The 21219-nt window shown below is 45.2% G+C and overlaps 1 long non-coding RNA gene across 2 annotated transcripts; it reads left to right on the top strand.

The window, feature by feature from the left end:
- The first annotated feature begins 312 nt into the window (after positions 1–312).
- Positions 313–13532, top strand: LOC144313876 (uncharacterized). 2 transcript variants are annotated; one of them, XR_013379515.1, is made up of 6 exons: positions 313–490; positions 7378–8906; positions 11627–11687; positions 12061–12167; positions 12645–12752; positions 13355–13531. It is a non-coding gene; the product is annotated as an uncharacterized LOC144313876 (long non-coding RNA). The 2 variants fall into 2 exon arrangements; XR_013379514.1 differs by having other exon boundaries at positions 315–490; positions 12645–13532.
- The last annotated feature ends 7687 nt before the right edge of the window (positions 13533–21219 follow it).

The raw sequence follows: 21219 nt of genomic DNA, 5'->3' as shown, positions 1-21219 counted from the left end.
GGGACCTGGTGGGGATCAAGATGGACAGGATCTCAGCTCTAAGGGAACATGCTTTCCAGTGTGGACGGCCCAATGGCCTTCAAGTACAAGTACAGAGGTAATTGCAGTTGTGATTGAATGTGGTGAAGCCAGTAAGGGAAGCCCGACACTGAGGTAGAGAGTTGTGCAGCCTGGTGGCTGGGGTGAGCCAGGCTCAGTAACACACCCAGGGCATGTTTCTCCAAGGAGATGACATTGGATCCAAGACACAGACGCCGGGAAAGAGGCAGCCATGAGATCAGCCATGAGACCACGAACATTCCAGAACTTCTGAGCGGATGACACAACAAAGAGGTTTAGGCTCCTTCTGGCAAACTGTCCCCACCCAACTCACCAGATGACCCCCAGAAGCTGGTGGATCAACAAGGGCACATGGCTTAGTTCTGAGATTCCTGCGACACGTTAATCAAAGGCCATATCCACACGTCTCCAACCCAAAGAGCATGTCAAGGTAGGTGGGGTGGAGAAAAGGCAAGTTCACTTTGTTGCTTGACATTGCACCTTTTTGTTGGTCACACATATTTTTTCACAATCTCTTTAGAATCTAGTAGATACACAAATGTTTTAATTGTGCTTTTCAAAAAACACATAACTGAAAGTTTACCATCTTTAACCACTTTTAAGGGTACAGAGCAGTAGTATTAGGTTATATTCAGACTATTGTAGATCTGTCCATTTTTTAACTAACTAACAACTAACTAACTAAATAAATAAATAAACAAATAAATAAGCAAGCCCAGGATGTGACAAAGATTGAAAGTAGGTGAAAGTAACTAGAATGCACAGCAGAGTTATGGTTGTACCGATGACCGCACCGTTCAAGGGAAATCCAAAAAGGAGCAGTCAAGTGTGGATGAAGATAATGTTGAGGGTCCTTGACAGCTGGAAACGTCCTCTCCCTAAAAAGTTTAGGGTGAAGCCACGGGCTCAGAGCATGAACATGTCCCTCTCCCCATCTAGGGTATAAAATTGCAGCAGCTCTTCAACTCCTACAGAGCGCTTTCATGCTTGGGAACTAATCGCATCTTTTTTTCAGCAATTGAAAATAATTAATGCCATTTAGTAAGTGATTGAATGAAATGAAGTCTACAGCAGGCAGGTGGGTGTCTCTCCTGGGCTCCCCACTTGCCCCTGTGCCTCCCTGGATGCAGCCCAGCAGTCCCAGGTCATAACTGCTCCCGGTTTCTGCTGAACCAGGAGGTTCCTGACCCCACGTCCCAGTGTATGCCCACCTGGGCTCTCTGGCCTCCCACATCCCCAGTGGTCATTGCAGGGAAGATAAGAAGTGGCTACTTTGTAATTTCATAACCAATGTATCCATTCAAAAATCTGTTAAGAGATCCACCATCTTCACAACTGACCGTGGGCTGCCTTCTGAGCCGTCCGTTATGGAGATAGGATGTGCATACACATGATGCAATAGAAAGTAGCTCTACTACAGAGACAGGAAGGAAATCTACTGATCGCAAAATAAATACATCCATGACTGTCATCCGCTGAGAGAGAGAGAACCCATTATCTTCTCTTTCAGTTTTTAATTCGGTTCAGGTTGCCTTATGACACTAATGCACTAGATGGCGGTATGCACCCGTCCATCCAGCAGGTGCAGCTAAATGCTGCCTGGAACCCAATTTTGAGATTCCAAAGGAGAAGGGCAAGAGCTCCATAGAAATAACTGGTCAGGGTCGCCCGGGTGGCTCAGGGGTTGAGCATCTGCCTTCTGCTCAGGGCGTGATCCCGGGGTCCTGGGATGGAGTTCCACATCGGGCTCCCCGCAGGGAGCCTGCTCCTCCCTCAGCCTGTCTCTCTGCCTCTCTCTCTGTGTCTCTCTTGAAGTAATAGATAAATTTAAAAAAAAAAAGAAAGAAAGAAAGAAAGAAAGAAAGAAAGAAAGAAAGAAAGAAAGAAAGAAAGAAAGAAAGAAAGAAAGAAAGAAAGAAAGAAAGAAAGAAAGAAGAAAAGGAAAGAAAGAAAGAAGAAGGAAAGAAAGAAAAGGAAAGGAAAGAAAGAACGAAAGAAAAAAGAGAGAAAGAAAGAAAGAAGAAAGAGAACTTTTCAGTTAAAAAAATCAATAAACTAAAGATCCCTTTGAGTACCAAATGCCCATGAAGGTGTCAGTGTCCAAGTCACAGCTCCGCTTGCCCAAGGAAGCAATCAATGGGCGTGAGGGATTTGGCAGCGATCTCCTGGAGGTGGACAGAGGGCATCAGGAAAAGGATATGAGATGCTTGGAACAGCCTGCACACGTTTCAGTAAGTTGTGCCCTGCCAGCCAGTGCGTCTTAGGTCCCGTTGACTGCCCGCCATCACCTGAGGATGGACAGTGGGCTGGTCCCCATCCCCAGAGTGGGCACGGAGCTCAGGCCCCTCGGGCACCTGGGGCGGACCGTCATCTGGAAGCCATAAAGCCACATGTGATGTTACTTTTTGGGACCAGTGCTCATGTTTCAAGGCCTGTCCCTGGGTCTGGGCCCCCAGGGCTGAGCGGGCAGGAGGAAGCGTGCATTTATTTCCACGTGGACGTGTCTGGGCAGCTTTTGCCACAAGGGAAGCTTGGCCCTTCTGGGGGGTCCCTGGCCTTGTTCCTCCGCGTCCTGCACACTCTCCCTTCCTTCCTTCCTTTCTCTCCCATCAGGACCTTGATTTTTACCTGTTCTGTGACCTCCAGCCAGAACCGTCTGCCACTTTCTTTTACAACTTTCCTTTTCAAAGTTTCCTCCAAAATATTCTGGGCGGTGGGGAGGTATGGGGATGAATTATTGCAAACCCACAAAGAACCGCCCTTGTCTTTGGTGGGCTGCGATGACCAGACCCTTCATGCCTACGACCACCTCTCAATCTAGAAGTGTACTGCGGGGGGCAGGGGGGTCACCAAGGCTGGGGAAGGGGCACCCCTTCCCGTTAGGCTGCCGAGATGATGCGATGCAGGGCGACAGCTGTCCCCAGACCACCCTGCGGCACGTCCACCCGCATTAATATCAACATCGCCATGGTGACGCCCCTCTGCTCCTCAGGAAGGTGCCTCTGACACATTTAGGAGAGAAATTCAAGCCAATGCACCACCCACCCCCATCCCTGTGTGGCCTCCCCCGGCCCTGCCTGTCCCATGCCTGCGCCCTGTGCTCTGCAGCCCTGCTTTCACCTGGGCAGGGAGGGAAGGGGTTGGGGAAGGGAGGACTTTAAGATATTGTTCTCACCCATTTGGGAGACATGGCCCAAGTTTTCTAAAAGCACTCATCTTGGGGGCGCCTGCACGGCTCAGGTCCTGATCCTGGGCGTCCTGAGCTCAAACCCCACATCTTGCTCCTCCCTAAATGGACAGTCTGCTTCTCCCTCTGCCTCTACCCCTCCACCATGCTTGTGCTCTCTCTCTCTCACTCTCTCTCAGATAAATCTTTTTTAAAAAAATAAATAAAAGTACTTATTTTGGGTGCTTTCCAAAACTGATTTTACTTCTTTTTTTTTTTTTTTTTTTTTTTTTTTTTTAAAGTAGGTTCCACACCCAGCACAGAGGCCAAGGCAGGGGCTTGAACCCACCACCCTAAGATCAAGAGTTCAAGGCTTAGGGACTGAGCCAGCCAGGCGCCTCTTTGATTTCACTTTTTAATTTGAAGAAGGAAGGAAGTTATGGGGAAGCAGGTATGAGTGTGAACAGCTTGTGCAAAACGGGGCAAATTCCTCAACCTAAATAGAGTCATTGGGAGAGCCGACTGATTGTTCATTTCATCTAACCAAAGAGAGGACAGAGATGGAGACAGAGAGAGAGAGGGAGACAGAGAGAGATGGATGATGGAGACTGGTAGATGGACAGAAGGACTTCATACTCCACTTTATTTTTCCTATCTTGGAAGGTAAGCCAAAGGCACAAAGGAGTTATTAGTTTACTTCAGAGAAATCCTATTAAAAAGGAACCCTATTAAAAGTGCATATTTGGGGGCACTTGGGTGGTTCCGTGGTTGAGCATCTGCCTTTGGCTCAGGGCGTGATCCCGGGGTCCTGGGATCGAGTCCCGCAGTGGGATCCCCTCAGAGAACCTGCTTCTCCCTCTACCTGTGTCTCTGCCTCTCTCTTTCTCTCTCTGTGTCTCTCATGAATAAATAAACAAATCTTTTTAAAAAAAATTAAAAAATGAAAGTGCATATTTTGGGTAAAATGAGCTATAGATCCTCCTGGAGTTTGCAGTGCCTCGGCCAGGTGCTGCAGGAACAGGACATATTGGCTCTGCCCGGAGGAAGCGGGCAGCGGGAAGGGGCTATAGGGTCAATCTCTGCAAACCGTAGCAACACAGCAGAGCAAGAATTTCCAGGCAGAACCATCAATACACATTTATTCTGCCTTTCAATGACAGAAGGGTCAAGAGACACACACCCCTCCCTCAGGACTCTGTGTGTACCTCCTTCAAGACAACCTCGAGGTGCAGGTTCAGTGTCATCCTGGGAGCACTGTTCTTCAACCCAAGAGCATCCTGCTGGCCAGCGGGCCAACGGAGGGAGATGGGCTCTTCCATGGGGACCTAACTGGCTGACTTTGGGCCCTTTTGCTGTGAAATCTAAATATTCAACTGGAAGTCAAGTTAGAAAACGCTCATACATTTCTCTAGAAGTCTGACACCTATTCAGTGATTGTATGCACCCCTACGGTTTGTGTACTTGCCCTGAAAAAGCCACTTTGAAAATAAGAGTGATTAATTAAGACCAGCTCCACCTACTTTTATCTGCTTTTTAAAAAGGATACCCCCACTGCCCCCCCTACCCCCCACTTCCCCAACAACAGATTTGTTGTTTTACGGATTGGTTTGGATACAATGGGCTCGCTTGATCACAATGCCACATGCTTCACATTTTTTTTTGCTGAAACCGATCAGGCCCCAGGGAGAACTTCAGTGACAGGGGAGGTTGTACACATGCCCCCTGGGGGAGAAAATGAAGATCACTTCAAAGGTTTTGGTCTTGTGATTAATAACAATAAGAAAAAAGACTCTACAAAGTTAGAGGGGAGGGGTGCAAGCCGTCTGCCTTCACATCCTTGTCAACCACTCTTCCTACCTCGGTGAATCTGAAAGCCCTGTGCTGAGAATTCTGACTTTTCTTTTTCCTTCTCCTCTCATGGAACATTTTAAATGAACCCAAGGAAGAAAGACATCCACGATTTGACCATTTTCATTTTCTATTGTTTTTCACGCCTGAATATTCCAAACATGACCGACGTGGGGGGCATTTTTTCTTAGTTTATATAAATAACCTCTCACACAAAAGAAGTTGTTCTTATTCCTGACCACACGTGAAACTCAAAGAGGATAAATCTAACATTTACCCTCAAAAAAAACAAAAACAAAACAAAAAAAAAACCACACAAAATGACTACAGAAATATCCCCTGACTATAACTTCAGCTTATTTGTAAAATGCTATTGGTTTGGGTAAATCAATGTGGGCCGGGTTTCTAGTTTATCCACGCTCTGGCTGATTCTTATGTATATTCTTATAAATATCCCAGGATATTTCTTAAGCTCTTCATTTCCTCATTTTGTGAAAAAAAAAATGGGATTATTACTTACAATAAGAGTTTTGGTGAAAGCAAGTAAAATATAGTCACTTAATTCCTTCATTGAGGTCATCGGGTCAAATACCATAATGTATGAAGAGTTATAATACATATTTTACGCTCCTCTCATTCTTTCCTAAATGTTTGCCCATGTGAATGGCATAAAATTGAACGCATTTGCAAATGTATGAAGTAGAGCAGAGCAGGGTAGGCTCTGGTGGTACACCATGACTATGGCATGTAAGGAAACATATTTCTTGGTTCTGTGAGAACTTGAAAAAAGTAACAGGATCCCTTTTCATACATTTGCTGACATTTCCCCCACAGATTTTGCAGGACAGGACTCTGTTCTCTGCACATAGACTCTGTCTCTAAAACATGCCATTGTCCTTATAACCAAAATTAATTGAATTTTGCATATCAATAAATATATATAATGTATTTAACTGTCACTAATTGCTCTACAGCAGAAAGCTGGCTTTCGTTGGCAATCAGCAGTGCTGAGCAAACCTATAATTGATGTTTGGTCTTTCTTTGCCACCCCGGCACTTTTTAAGGAGGAAAATCTGATGTCATGGTGATAAGCTTTTCCTCTGGTCCGCTTTCCTTCTTCAATTCTTATGTATTTGACTAATAGCATTTAATATTAAATGAACACATCTTTAGGGAAACAGCTCAATCCATTTTCACTGGATATGCTGCATTGCATTTTGCCTTTGATCTGGGAAAGTGGATTGGTCAGTTTCTTTGAATGCTGTTGAAGAGACGGTGGTTGTCAGAAGTGAGGCAAGCGTTCAATCCGACAGGCGTTGATTGAAACCTACCACCACCTGCCAGACACAGTGCTGGGTTTGGGAGACGTAGAAATTAAGTCTCTGCTCTGCTTTTGGATATGTGAAAAACACATCTAATTCTCCTGCCCTGTCCTATGCTAGGCCCCACCCTTTTCTGTTTATTTCTAGGTATAATCAATTACTCAGCACTTGTATATTTAACAGTTCATTCATTCGCTCATTCATTCATTCAACAAATCTCTCCTTAGTATCTACTATGTGGTGGGTACTGTATGGGATACCAAAGGCGAGTTGCCACATCAGACCTGATTCCTCTTTGTAGAGCTCATTGCAGTGGGAAAGAAAGAGGGATTGTCATGACCAAATGTAAAACTACCCATGACAAGAGTAGTGAGAAGGGTGGCGGGTACTTTGAGTCATGTGATAGTGAGGGAAGGCTCTGGGTCTGGGATCTGAAGGTAAGCAAGGGGGTGAGAAGCAAGTGGTGTGAGCAGAGTAGAGAGCACAGGGTGGGAGAGGCAGTTTGGTGCAAGACCAGGAAAGAAAGAAGAGCAGGAGTCGAACCGTGGTGGGCCTCATGGGAATCATTCTGGATGGAGTGGTGACATATCAGATTTGGATCTTGAAAGGCTCTCTCCGGCTACAGTGCACTGATCATGCTGAAGCATACCTTGGTGGAGGTTATAACTCCAAAGGATTCGTGATATATGAGGGAGAGCAGAAGGGCACCTATGCCCTGATGCCTAAATGAGGGCACTGTGTCGTGTGCGCTGCCTAGCTAGTCCTAGCGGATGGGGCTTGTCAGGCTGGTCTTTATAATCCATCTACCAGAATAGACCAATAGCCCTGGGAATAAAGTTACTTCCAGGGGAACACTAAAAAATAATAATGGATTTTATTCATTATCTATCTGTTGTAAAAGGCCATGAAAAAATGGCAGAGTGAATAAGATGGTAGAAGAAAATAATACTGTGACCTCTGAAACCCTTGTTTACTTTGCAGACTACTCTCCCCACGAGGGCAAAGGCCATGCCTTCATTGCTGGGAAATCGTGGTGCCCGTGTTCCTCAGCCAAAGAATAGTGGGAAAAGACTGGATCATTTAAATAAAATGGGATCGCCATTAAAGAACTGGCTGCCAGCGTAAAGACTTGGAATTTTATTAAGCCAGGGAAAGAGAAGCCACATTTTCCATGGTGGAGACCAACTGTGGAGACTTTTTTGATAGGCAAAGTCTACAAGCATTGGTTTGGCTGGTCCTGTTCCCTTCCCTTTCTGTTCAGTTAACCCAGTGAATTTTGTCTTGGATGCCACGGTGGGAATGCTACTCATACGGTCTGGAGTGGAATGATGGGGATGCGGGGGTTCTTCTGGTGGTGTTTGCAGAGGATGCTGAGTAGAGATGAAATCCAGTTTGGGCAGAATTAGTCTTTGCACGATGGCAAGAAGACACTGGTGTGGAGTTTCCATTTACTCTGAGCCTCCACTTCATTTCCCTCACACCATGGGCTTTGCATAAAGGCTCTTTGTCAGATTGCTGCTACTCTGGTGTTCCCTTAACAATAGCAGTTCCCGGAGCTGAAATGACCAACGTGCCACATTGGTCAGGGTTCACTTGCAAAGAGCAGCGTAGAAGCAGAGAGGGATTTATTACAGGGCGATAAATGACTCCCGGGATCATTGGGAAGGCTGGAGAAATTGAAGAAACTCTAAGTGGAGTTTCCAGGAGTGATTCCCAAAGTCACGATGCAGAACTGGGCCACCTGGGAGCTGCGACGCTGTCATCAAACCAGCTGAGGCTCTGGGAGTTCATCAACTGGCCACATCCAGGCCAGTGCAGAGCATGCCTGGCACGCTGCTTCTGTCCCTTCTAGGTAGTTTGGAATTCGAATCCTAAGCAGTTGCTTCTGTTTGGCCCAACGTAGATCTCATCTGGAGCTCCGTATCAATCAGGGCTCTGGAGAGAGAAAGAGAGAACCAATAGGACATGGATACATACAGTAAGAGATTTCTATCAAGGAATTGGCTCATGATTATAGAGACTTAGCAAGTCCCAAATCTGCAGAATGGGTGGGCAGGCTTGGAGACCCAGGAAAAGGCAATGACGCAGCGGGAGTCTGAAGGCCTTCTGCTGGCCTAATTGCCTTTTGCTCAGAGGAGGACCACTCTTTGGTTCTATTCAAGTCTTCACTGATGGAATGACGACCATTACGGAGGGCAACCTGCTTTACTCAAAGTCCATGGATTTCAATGTTCATCTCACCCACAAACACCCTTACAAACACATCCAGAATCATGTTTGAACACATACCTGGGCACCCTCATGGTGCACCCACGTTGACACGGAAAATGAACCATCACTCACCATTAACTGATGTCTCACCTCCCTACTCCTTGAAGTACAGCAGTGGCCCTTGAGGAGGCAGGGGTAGATGTATGCGAACCAGTCTACAGAAGCCGCTGGCTCATCCTTCTGCAGTTAGAACAACTCTTTTTCAGTTCATGTATGGCATCTTGAAAATCAAAGCTTAGGTATCACTATTTCTGGTTGTTTCTGGTTGTTATTTTAAAAAAATATTTTATTTTTTTATTCATGAGAAACACACAGAGAGAGGCAGAAACACAGGCAGAGGGAGAAGCAGGCTCCCCGTGAGGTGCCCAATGTGGGACTCAATCCCAGGACCCCAGGATCACGCCCTGAGCTGAAGGCAGACGCTCAACCCCTGAGCCACCCAGATGCAACTCTGTTCCTGGTTTTAATAGAAGGCAAACAATTCTGTTTAAGTTCTGTCCTAGATGTGGGGGTAAAAATATCTCCATTATAAGCATGACTAGTTAAGTTACTAAAACAAAACCAACAAAGAAACTTACAGAAAAGATTCTCCTAGTCTAGTTCATGGGTGTTCACAGGAGTTCCTGAAACAATGATCTTAAGTTTCCACCTTTCCTGTAAATAACATGGAAGTCTCCTTATTTTTGCCCATTTCCCCAAATCAGTATAAAGTGACCAACTTTCGAGGTTTTGAGTTTCTCTCAAAATTTCAGCCAAAGGAATTTAGGCAGTGAATGCTCAGAGCTTCTGTCTTGACCACTGACCAGTGCTTCAGGTGAGTCAGGTGCTAATTAAAGCACATAATGTAGTCATGGTTCGCCTTTCTCCTTTGAAATGTTTTCATATCTGTTGCATTCTTTGGTCATCATGAGAACCCTTGAGGTTTGTTTGTTTGTTTGTTTGAGATGAAAAACAAACAAACAAACAAACCAGAAGTTCAGGTCCATGAGGGCTCATTGGAGCATAGTGGTCAGTCCTCAAGGTGGTAAAACCCGTTCCCCTCACTCCGCATCAGTTAAGGCTTCCAGTACTTGGGTTTGTTCCACACACATTCCTTAATTCCAACACTATCCGTAAGACATGAGCTCTTGGTGATCTCAGCCTTGGTTCACCACATCTCATGAGAGCCTCCTCAAACGCGTTGTGAAATACGCCAAGCCTTGATCCGAATTCCCGCCCACTGAAATGTCTGTGAGGCCTCTATTCACGCTGTACCCAAATAGACTTCTGTTTCAGTATTTCTCAAACCATCCCACAAGAGGGCAACAGTAGTCCTCTGGATGAAAATTCTCCTGCAGTCTTTCTTGGGATAGTTTGGTAGACATTCTTCATTCACCATCAGACCAGAAAACCAACTCTTTATGGATTTTGTGACAAAAAGCTCAAAAAGATTTACAACAGCTGACTTGGTAAAAAATTATTTCTTGACTCCCTACTTTGAACCATTTTCTTATCAGAAGTACATGCTACACGTAAGGTTTACTTCCCTCACCCCCTTTTTGTTTATCTCTGTCCCGTGTTTGTTTGGGCCAGTATTTCCTCATAATTAGGCTCCTCTGCAGTTTATGAGATCCTCCCCCCTTCTCAGCATGCCCCCTCACAGGACTCCGGGCATCCTGGGTATAGCAACCCTAAGAATTAAGGTCAGAATAATGTGAGTTTAATGTTGTGAGGTCCTCAGGGAAAGGAACCATGCCATGGACTTCTTTGTCTTTCCCGTAAGCACTGGAAAATGGGGCCATCTTGGTGCCTGTGTGGTAGGGTAGCAGTCCTCTGCACAGAGCAGCCCCTTGAACCTTTGTCACAGGTATAGAAGAATAAAGGAAAGCATGAGTGAATTAATCAATGATTGCTCTACAGGAGGATCATGGGCTCTTGAATCCAGTGCCCATTTCCACTAAATGATTTTTCATCCTTGGAAGCAATGCACATCTGTTGAAGCCTTGACTTCTCCGTAGAGAATAGTCACAAACCTTGCTGCATATCTCAATATCTCAATTAAATCTCTTGGAGATACTAGAACAGTGGTTTCCAGACTATAGTGTATGCAAATCACCTCTGGAGCTTTAAAAATTTCAGACGTGTGGGTCTCACCCCTGAAGATCCTGACCCAGGGAGTCTCTCCTGGGGTAGGTTGTACGCACACGTTGGTATATCTATACACCAAACAATAAAAACTATCAACCCAGAGGAGAAGACCAAGGGATCCATGCTACTGAAAACTGAAAGAGCTTGAAAGTAATTTAAAATTGAATCTAAATTTTTAAAAATGTATGTAAAAAAATTAAAAGAAATTTTAATTTCCTCATGATATGCTTTCTGCTGAAAAAGATGAGTCTATTCTTACTTTTATTCCCTACAAAGAGAGCTACATTTACTCTTCCATTAGGTTCCACTACATTTACCATTGCAAGGTCCTTCGGAGAATATTTCCAATTCGATCACCTGATGGAGGCATGGCTAATTTGTCATGGACTCCCCGAAATAAACTGGTACCCACTTCCTCTTTGTCACACTGGCGTTACTGGGTATTAACATGGGCTTCTAGAAGGTTACAGAAGACTTAAGGAAATCCCAGTGGATCTTCTCTGATTCAAAACAGTACTCGCTAACATCCACTGAATGCCTACTATGTGCCAGGTCTTGCATTTCTCACGTGGGATTTTTTCCTTTAAGCCACATAACACTCTAATTTGGTACAGTTTCTTATCTGCAACTTAGAAAGATGAAAAAAGGCGGGGTCCCGAGGCTAAGGGACCTGATGGAAGCTAAGGCACCAGGGCTCAGAGACACCTGTTCTATGTTCATGGTTCTCAACCGCTGTGCTATCCTATTTCCTACTGAAAACCCTATTTGAAAAGCATACATTTAAGTTTCTTTTAACCGTCTTTAGAATTTATTGCCCCTTTTTTGTTGTTAGGTCAAGACAAGTTGAATGGCAAAAAGAAAGAAGGAAGGAAGGAAAAAAAGAAGGAAGGGAGGTAAGGAAGGAGAGAATCTGGGAATAATCATGCTCCAGGGAGTAGATAACTAGATACTCAGCAGACCTAGTAGTGAATTGTAAGCTGGGGCTCTTTCTAGATGGAAGAGAGTCTGGCAACCGCCCGTTATTTTAGGTGGGAACCAAATATAAACTAATTTCCAGCATCCCACACAGACCTTATCAATTAGGGAGGCCTCCATTACACTTGCCAAAGACCCCAGTTTTGCTCTTGCTAAGTTTTTACGACTGCCTTACTTCACTGAAAAAAGAGAGCGAGTGTTTGCAAGATAATGAATGTAGGCATCAACTTATCAACAATGAAAAAGACATACAGAGACTTGAAACTGGAAATTTTTTGGTTTGTTTTTCAGTAAATTTAGGTGTGTCCTCTTCCAAAGCCAAGTGTAAGACTGAGAAACTGGCTTGCTTGAGAGGCTACCAGAGTCACGTGGATAAGGATGAATCTGGAGCATATTATGTAAGTGAAATAAGCCAGACACAGTCATCATGTGATGACTATCACATGATCTCATTTATATGTGAAATCTTAAAATACTGTCGAATTCAGAGTAACAGAGAGTAGCACAGTGGTAATCAGAGGCTGAGGATTGGGGTGGGGGGAAGAAGAAGGGGCACACTTTCAGTTATATGGCGAATGAGTTCTGGAGATCCAAGATACAGCTTGGTGACCATAGTTAATAGTGAATTGTGTACTTGAAATCTGCTAAGAGAGTAGATTTCCAGGTTTTCTCATCACACTCACAAAATAAGGCACCTATGGGGGGAGATAAATACGTTGGCCTGAGGGTAGTGATCATTTGATGAGGTATACACATATCAGAACATCACATTTTATACTTTAAATATATATAATTTTCATTAAAAAGTAAATTAAAAATTAAATTTCAAAATTATGTAAAGTTCTAACCCTACCACTTATCTCTTTGATCCACAGGAACAGAAGACAAGTTTAAATAAAGGGATGTGAACCATTCATTCTAATGCAGCCCTAGCGGGAAATTTAACCTAAAAAACAAGTTGATCAGCATCACTGAAATTGAAAGTGTGTATTCAACCAAAATGTCACTTTAACCTCACCACCTTTTCAGATACTCTGATTTCCTACTGGAGACCTGGTTCTAAGCAAAGGGTGCTTAGATCTGTTTTATTTATTATTGGTTACTGTGGAACAGACCATTCCAAAGGTTAGAGACCTGGAACAATAATAAGATCTATTTTGTTCATGGATCTGTCGTCCAGCAGGGCTGGTAGGGCTCTGTCTCTGCTCTACGCTCTGTTAGCTGGGACAATTCCTAGGCTGGGGCTGGAATCTTCAGGAAGCTCATTCACTCACATGTCTGGGGATTCACACTGGTGACTGGCTAGCACCCGAGCTGGGCTCTTCTGCGGGAACATCTCCATGTGGCTTCCTCACAACATGGCAGCCGAGTTCCAATGGAGAGCCTCCTGAGAGAGACTGTAGCCACATCGCTGGTTATGACCTAGCCTCGGAAGCCCACTGCCAGCTATTCATTGAGGCAGCCACAAAGGGAGTCCCACCCAAATTCAAGGGAAGAGGAAGCTCTGTCTCTTCGTGGGGGCATTGGCAATACTCTGGAATAGCATGTAGGACTAAAATATCCCTGTGTCCATTTTCTTTTAAAGACTGGTTGATTAGGGACGCCCGGCTAGCTCTGTGGTTGGGTGCCTGCCTCCAGTTCAGGACGTGATCCTGGAGTCCCGGGACTGATCCCACATCAGGCTCCTTGCATGGAGTCTGCTTCTCTCTCTGCCTATGTCTCTGCCTCTCTCTCTCTCTCTCTCTCTCAGAAATAAATAAAAATCTTTTTTTAAAAAAAAGATTGATTGATTGATTGATTGATTGATTGAGAGGACATGCAAGTCGCGGGAGGGACAGTGGGAGAGGGAGAGAATCCCCAGCAGACTCCATGATGAGTGCAGAGACCAACACAGGGCTTGAATCCCACGACCCTGTGATCGTGACCTGAGTCAGATGCTTAACCCACTGAGCCACCCAGATGCCCCATCCCATTTTTGGAAAACAAAACCTGCCCCAGAGACCATTGTGTGGAAGCACCCAGAGAGCCATATGGAGACAGCAACATCCTTTGATGATAGGTGGGCACTCTGGACAGCAGATCACCTTGTCACCGTGACAAGGTGACACCACTGCACTCCTACGCTAACCTCTGTCTGTTTCAGGAAGGGCTCTTCTCAGAGTGGGCACTGAGCATTTCTTTCTCCCCTTTACTCCTACTATCCTACCATCTTTCAAGGGTCAGCCACACCAACTCCCATGCCTTCCCTGGCTTCTCTAGTTCACAGTAGTCTCTCCATCCCCTGAACTTTGACTCTATACCACTGACTGAGCCCTACTTATAATTCCTTCTATTGTGAGTTAATTTTCCTGTGTGCATATTTGCCTCTCAACGAATAGTAACCCCTTGGCATCTCTTACATTGCCCTACACAGAGTGGGCATTCAGTAAATGGTCTTGATTAGATGATACATTCATCGCATCACTGTAAAGTTAGTCTCCATGGGTTACATATCAACACGGAAGAAAACTGCAGCCCCATGACCTATTTAAAAATGTGACATCTCACTTGAGTGCTGGATTGCCCTTCAAAGACAAGAAAATAAATGTCAGATTTGTCTTCTTGCTTTTCTGATCTTCATGCAATCGTGGCTTTGTACCTCTAGGGATGGGAAGAATTGGATCATTTCATGATTGCTTAGAATTAAGCATAAAAAGCCTCTGAGGCATGCAGCTCTGGGGGTGGTAGGAAAGAAGGAAGCTGGGAAGGGTCAGCATTAATGGAATCTGCTGGGGCACTCCTCGTTTTCTCCCTTTGTGTAGAGAAAAGCAGATGGTGAGAGGGCGGAAGAAATGACTGTTTCAAGTTGCTCCAAAAACTGGGAGTGGGTGGGAGTAAAGCCACTCTCAGGCCAAATCCCAACTGGTTAGTTAGGGAAGTAGATGATGGTGAGCCATGGCATTGACCTGTTGAGAAGAAATTCAAAAGCCCAACAAAACACCCCAACTCTACCTAATGTAACACTTATGCTTTTCCAGAGGCAATCTCCATGGACTTATTGAGGCTTCATCGTCCCTATGAGTGAAGGTTATGTATCTTCCCTAGTGTGAAAAGCACAGTTTGTGAGAATTCGTGTTTGTTTTCTTCTGATCTCTTCGTTTAATAACTCTGCTCTGGGTTGTCCTCAGAAAACGTTCTTGGCAGAGGGGGTTGCCAGACTCTCCCTCTAGGCCAAGGTCTTGAAGAATGTGCCCTGGTTAGAAGTGAAAAACAGACCATGAGGCGTCCTCTCCAGCGGTGGGCTCCCTGGGGGTATGGAGGAAGGCTGAGGAGCTGAGATGAATTGTAGCCATAATGGGTTTAGAGGAATGGGGTGATCCTGTCACTCATGCCAGAGGGGAGAATCCAGAATTTAGTTCTCTTTTATTTAAAATATGGTGTGCCGTTTTTGTGTCAAGATTTGCTTTTCAAATAGTGTTCTACTTGTTTAATATTACAAGTTCTCTGAATTAAGGCAGTGAAATGTGTCCTGGAAATACAGTAGCTTCAGGAGTGAGACAAATTTGTACCAGGTATTCATGGATAATAGATGTTTTTTTTTTTTTCATTCTTAGTTGACAAATAATGGCTATGATTGATAAAGGGTGAGAAAACTTTTATTTTACCATGTTAGGTGTCCATTTCAATTCTTTCATATTCTTTTTAAAGATTTTATTTATTTATTTGACAGAGAGAGTGTGCGCAAGTAGGCAGAGTGGGAGGCAGAGGGAAAGGGAGAAGCAGGCTCCCCACTGAGCAGAGAGTCTGACGTAGGGCTCAGTCCCAGGACCCTGAGATCGTGACCTGAGCTGAAGGCAGACGCTTAACCTACTGAGCCACCCAGGCTCCCCCAATTCTTCCATACTTTTAAAGCTAAGATTGAAGTTCAAGGATAAGCCTTATTTTATTTCATTTTTTGCACTTTTGAGATCAAACTCCTTGAGGACAGAGACAGTTTCTTAGGAGAAAGTCCCAGAATATGTCATACGACATCATGCAGAATAGCAAGTGTGTGGCTGCCTGGTGGTAAGAACTCAAAAATATCATGTTCAGAGAACAAGATGAAAATTTAACATGACATGAATTCTCCTCCTTATGTAAGAACAAAACTGTATATTACATTCAGATGAAGTCTGAACCAAAATAAGCCAAAGCCCTCTCTCTCTCTCTCTCTTTTCTTTGTTTCCCATGACTCTATCTATAGCTATGGTCCTTGGGATCTGCAATCCTTTGTTGTCCAAAGGATGTGGGGGCATAATTCCTCTACAAAATAAGGTTAACTCTGAACGTGGCTGGTCTTTTGCAGTCCTATGCTAGGTACACATCCTGCCAGCCGTGGAGGTGGGGGGGGCAGGGGGGGCCCTCGGCACTGTTGCCATGGTGCCCTGCAATATTTCCATAACACGGGCGTCCCACACTCTGGGCAAGCCTACTTGGACGGTTTGCCCTGCATGATGCTAGCCAGGTTGGAAAGTGATCAAGGACCCTTGGGGATTGATATTCTGGTTTTTGTATGTGAAAGTTTGACTCTGGCTGGAATCAGGCAAGTACACGAGCCTAGGCTCAAGGACCTGAAGGGGATGGTCCTGGAGAAAGACACAGAGTTGCTCCCGGGGTACTGCAAACACTCCACCTCCTTTCCTTTCTGTCAGGGTTATGTGAGCTCACAGGGTGCACTGAGTGTGTGCCCAGTGGGGCTTCTGTGTCCATGAGACACAGGCAGCTGCAGGGGCAAGAACCAGAGTGAGACAAAGGCGTGGAGGAGAGTTAATGACAAGAGCACAGGCTGGGGCTGGCTTTTGTGGCTTCAAGATTTGAGCCTTTTCTACAAAAGAGGGTGTGTCAGGTTCCCTTGTCCCCAAGCCCACCCATCTCACAAATGCTCCCTCTTCCCGCTTACTCCATCTCCCACCCTAGTTACCAAAGTGGACAGTTTATTTGAATATTTTTTCTAAGCTTTTCCATTTGATAAAGTATGAAATCATGATTTATTTGCTTTTCTTATCTTTCCTATTAAACAGCAAATTCATTGAGGACAGACATCATTCTTGCCCATGTTTGTACCTCCTGAGTAACACATTCTGTACATAATAAGTACATGGCAAATATCTGTTTAAATAGCATAAGTCAGGGCAGCCCCGGTGGTGCAGCGGTTTAGCACCGCCTTCAGCCCAGGGCGTGATCCTGGAGACCCTGGATCGAGTCCCGCGTCGGGCTCTCTGCATGGAGCCTGCTTCTCTCTCTGCCTGTGTCTCTGCCTCTCTCTCTCTCTCTCTCTCTGCATCTCTATGAATAAATAAACAAAATCTTTAAAAATAAATAAATAGCACAAGTCAAATATCATAACGTTTTCATGAGTGGCAATCTACCAAAAAGGGTGTCAAACTCAAGGCGATGGTGCAATGTCAGAGCTCCTTAATCTACCAGGAAATTTCTGGTGACCGTACAGATGGCTTTCCCCTCACAATATCCCACTCTTCCCATGAGATAGATAAGACAATGATCTTGTAAATCCATAAGCAATACTTACTTTTCTTTTGTCCTGGACCCATCTGTACATGTGTATTAACATAGGGTACTCCACGCACTGCAGTGTGGTAAACACATTTTTTTTTCACTGAAATAACACTGTCTTGTTTCACATATACAGCTAGCATCCTCAGAAACACCTTTGTTGGGCTGCCTGGGTGGCTCAGTGGTTGAGCATCTGCCTTCAGCTCAGGGCATGACCCCGAGGTCCTGGGATTGAGCCCTGCATCGGGCTCCCTGAAGGGAGCCTACTTCTCCCTCTGCCTCTCTCTGTGTCTCTCATGAATAAATAAATAAAATATTTTTTTTTTTAGAAAGAAACACTTTTTTTTTGGAGGGGGGAGCATATAATGTGGGATCTACTCTCAATAATTTTTTTATTTTATTTTTTTTGTAAATTTATTTTTTATTGGTGTTCAATTTGCCAACATATAGAATAACATCAGTGCTCATCCCATCAAGTGCCCCCCTCAGTGCCCATCGCCCAATCACCCCCACCCCCACCCACCTCCTCTTCCACCACCCCTAGTTTGTTTCCCAGAGTTAGGAGTCTTTCATGTTCTGTCTCCCTTTCTGATATTTCCCACTCATTTTTTCTCCTTTTCCCTTTATTCCCTGTCACTATTTTTTATATTCCCCAAGTGAATGAGACCATATAATGTTTGTCCTTCTCCGATTGACTTACTTCACTCAGCATAATACCCTCCAGTTCCATCCACGTCGAAGCAAATGGTGGGTATTTGTCATTTCTAATGGCTGAGGAATATTCCATTGTATACATGGACCACATCTTCTTTATTCATTCATCTTTTGATGGACACCGAGGCTCCTTCCACAGTGTGGCTGTTGTGGACATTGCTGCTAGAAACATCAGGGTGCAGGTGTCCTGGCATTTCACTGCATCTGTATCTTTGGGGTAAATCCCCAGCAGTGCAATTGCTGGGTCGTAGGGCAGGTCTATTTTTCACTCTTTGAGGAACCTCCACACAGTTTTCCAGAGTGGCTGCACCAGTTCACATTCCCACCAACAGGGCAAGAGGGTTCCCCTTTCTCCACATCCTCTCCAGCATTTGTGGTTTCCTGCTTTGTTAATTGTCCCCATTCTCACTGGTGTGAGGTGGTATCTCATTGTGGTTTTGATTTGCATGTACAATACAGTTTTGTTAACTACAGACACACATTGCACAGCAGACCTCCAGAATGTATTCACCTCGCAGAACTGAAAATCCACACGCACGGATTACCAGCTCCCCGTCTCCCCTTCTCCCAGGCCCTGACAACCACCATTCTGCTCTCCTCTGCTTCTCTGAGGCTATTTTAGATTCCCCATATAAAACGAACCATGCAGGGTTTGTCTTTCTGTGACTGGCTTATTTTAGGATAGTGTGTGAGGTTTCACCCATGTTGTTACAGGCTTTCCTTTCCCTTTGAAGGCTGAATAACTTTCCATTTTGTGTGTACACCATGTTTTCTTTATCCATGGACACCTGGGTTGCCTCCCTGTCTTGGCTACTGTGAATACGGCCGCAGTGACCATGGGGGTGTGGGTCTCTCAATGAGATCCTGAATTTAATTCCTTGGGCCATATATACACCCAGAAGTGGGGGGTGCTGGATCACATGGTGGTTCTAGTTTTAATGTTTTGAGGAACCTCAGGCCTGTTTTCCATGGAGCCTGCACCATCTGTCTTCTCACTACCAGTGATTAGATGCACTTTTATTTTATTTTATATATTTTTTAAGATTTTATTTATTTATTCATGAGAGACACAGAGAGAGAGGCAGAGAGAGACACAGGCAGAGGGAGAAGCAGGCTCCCTGCGGGGATGGACTCCATCCTGGAACCTCTGGATAACCCTGAGTAGAAGGCAGATGCTCAACCACTGAGCCCCCCAGAAGCCCCTAGATGCACTTTTAATGTCAGTAGGTGGGGTTAGCAGTGTGGCTCCGGCTGTTTATTTGCTCTGATGAGATCTCCTAGACACAAAGTGCCCAACACATGGTAGTTCAGTAAACCCCAGGGCCTACCTTTCCTTTTCCTGCTGCTAAGAACCTAGCAGTTCGCACGGGCAGAGACTCGAGCCCGGAGCCGTGTGCTGGCTCTGACTGTGCCACCTTACTTAGGTGACCCACAGGGAATCCTATTAGCTTCTGTCATCTGCTATGAGGGAGCGATGGCTGTTTTTCCACAGGAATGAGACACTATGTTTAGAGCACTTGGTGACTTCAGAAGAAAAGAGGGCTCAAGACCCCAGGTCATTGCTCTACTATTTTCAACAAGACTCACGTGTGTCTGGTAGAGGGCCTGATAACCAGTAAAACGCTTGAGTGAATGACGAAGCAAAGCCTAGACATTGGTAGAGCGATGTGTCAGGTTTTGGCTGTCTGCTCCTTTGGGCACACGCCCAGCTTTTGGGGAACTTCTCTGCTTTGAGCCCTGCCTCCCACATGGAAGCCTTCAGAGGGCTTTGTATCGCGGGGCCAAGTTTTAAGTTGAACGAGAAAGCTCTGCACTCCACCCTCATTTTTCTCTTTTCCCCAGGGGGCCATGCTCCTACCAGGAGCCTGCTGGGGGAGAGGCTTTCTTAGCAGGGGCTTTCAACTTTGCTCTTTCTCGATCCAAAACCAGTCCCAAGTTCTGCAGTCCTGATTCTCAGGGGGAAATAGAAGCACAAGGTGAAGCCCGATGAGAGGGAAGAGGTCAAGGCATCCACAGTCACCACTGGGTGTGAGGTCCAAGGGCATGGGCCTGGGCATGCCCCCGGGAGCTTGTTGGGAACGAGGATCTCAGGTCCACCTCCTCCCACCCAACCTCAGAGTCTAGCATTTTGCAAATTCTCCAGGGGATTCATGAGTCCTTGCATGCTTGGGAAGACAGGTTTAGAGAAGAACCTGAGGAGCAGTGCTCAGAACTGTGGGAGGGAATGTGTCCTTGACCTAGTTAGAAAATTATCTGGTGTCAGCACGGAGAAAGACAGAACGTTCTAGAACATTATAGGAAGGGGGGTGTAGTTCTAAAGCAGACATTGCTTTGCAGGAGCTTCTGGGTTCTTTAGCTGCAGATTTCATGCAGATATAAGGGTCTGGGGAGGCTTCATGAGGCCGGAAGGGAGTGGTGGGCAGGAGAAAGAGGAGGGAGGTCACATTATTTTCTCAAGAATTTTAAAGTGACACATATCCATTAAAAAAAAAAAAAAAGGTAAGCACTACAGAAGAGCATAAAGTAAACATGGACATTAGAATTGTCTTCCTGGGCACAAGCTATGGAACCAAACCGCTGGAGCTTAAAACCAGATTCTAGCTAGAGCTTGCCAGCTCCACGATCTTGGGCAAATTACTATCTTTTCTGTGCCTCAGTTTCCTCAGCTGCAAAATGCAGACAAGGGCAGAGCTACCATTAGGCGTGTAAAGCCCTTCCAACCATGCCCACGCGTGAGGCTCCTGCACTGCCTGTTGCGATTCTAACCTGTTAAAGATATTTCACATTTAAAACTTCGGTCCCTTTGAAAAAAAAAACAAAAACAAAACAAGAAATAAAAAAATAAAACGTTGATCCCTTCGGTGTGGCAAGCATACGGAGCGAGAAACTGAGGAATTCACTTTTCTCCCAAATGGTTAGTTAGTTATCCAAACGTCATTTATTAACAAATCTCTCTTTGCAGGTGTCTTCTGGATGAATTGTGTCCCCACAACAGATATGTTGATGCCTTAACCCCTGGTCCCTCCGAATAGGACCTTCTTTTGGACACAGGGTCACTGAAGATGTGACTAGTTGAGATGAGGTCGTGCCGGAGCAGGGGTAGGGGGCTTCATCCGATAGGACTGGTGTCCTTATAAAAAGATGAAGACGACAGAGACGCAGGTGACGGGCAGCAGGAGGCAGAAGCAGGGGCAGGAGTGATGT

This window comes from Canis aureus, chromosome 5 (genome assembly GCF_053574225.1).
Source record: "Canis aureus isolate CA01 chromosome 5, VMU_Caureus_v.1.0, whole genome shotgun sequence".
NCBI classification, from domain to species: Eukaryota; Metazoa; Chordata; class Mammalia; order Carnivora; family Canidae; genus Canis; species Canis aureus.
The sequence above is the reverse complement of the archived record's forward strand: the minus strand, read 5'-3'. Positions and strand labels throughout refer to the sequence as shown.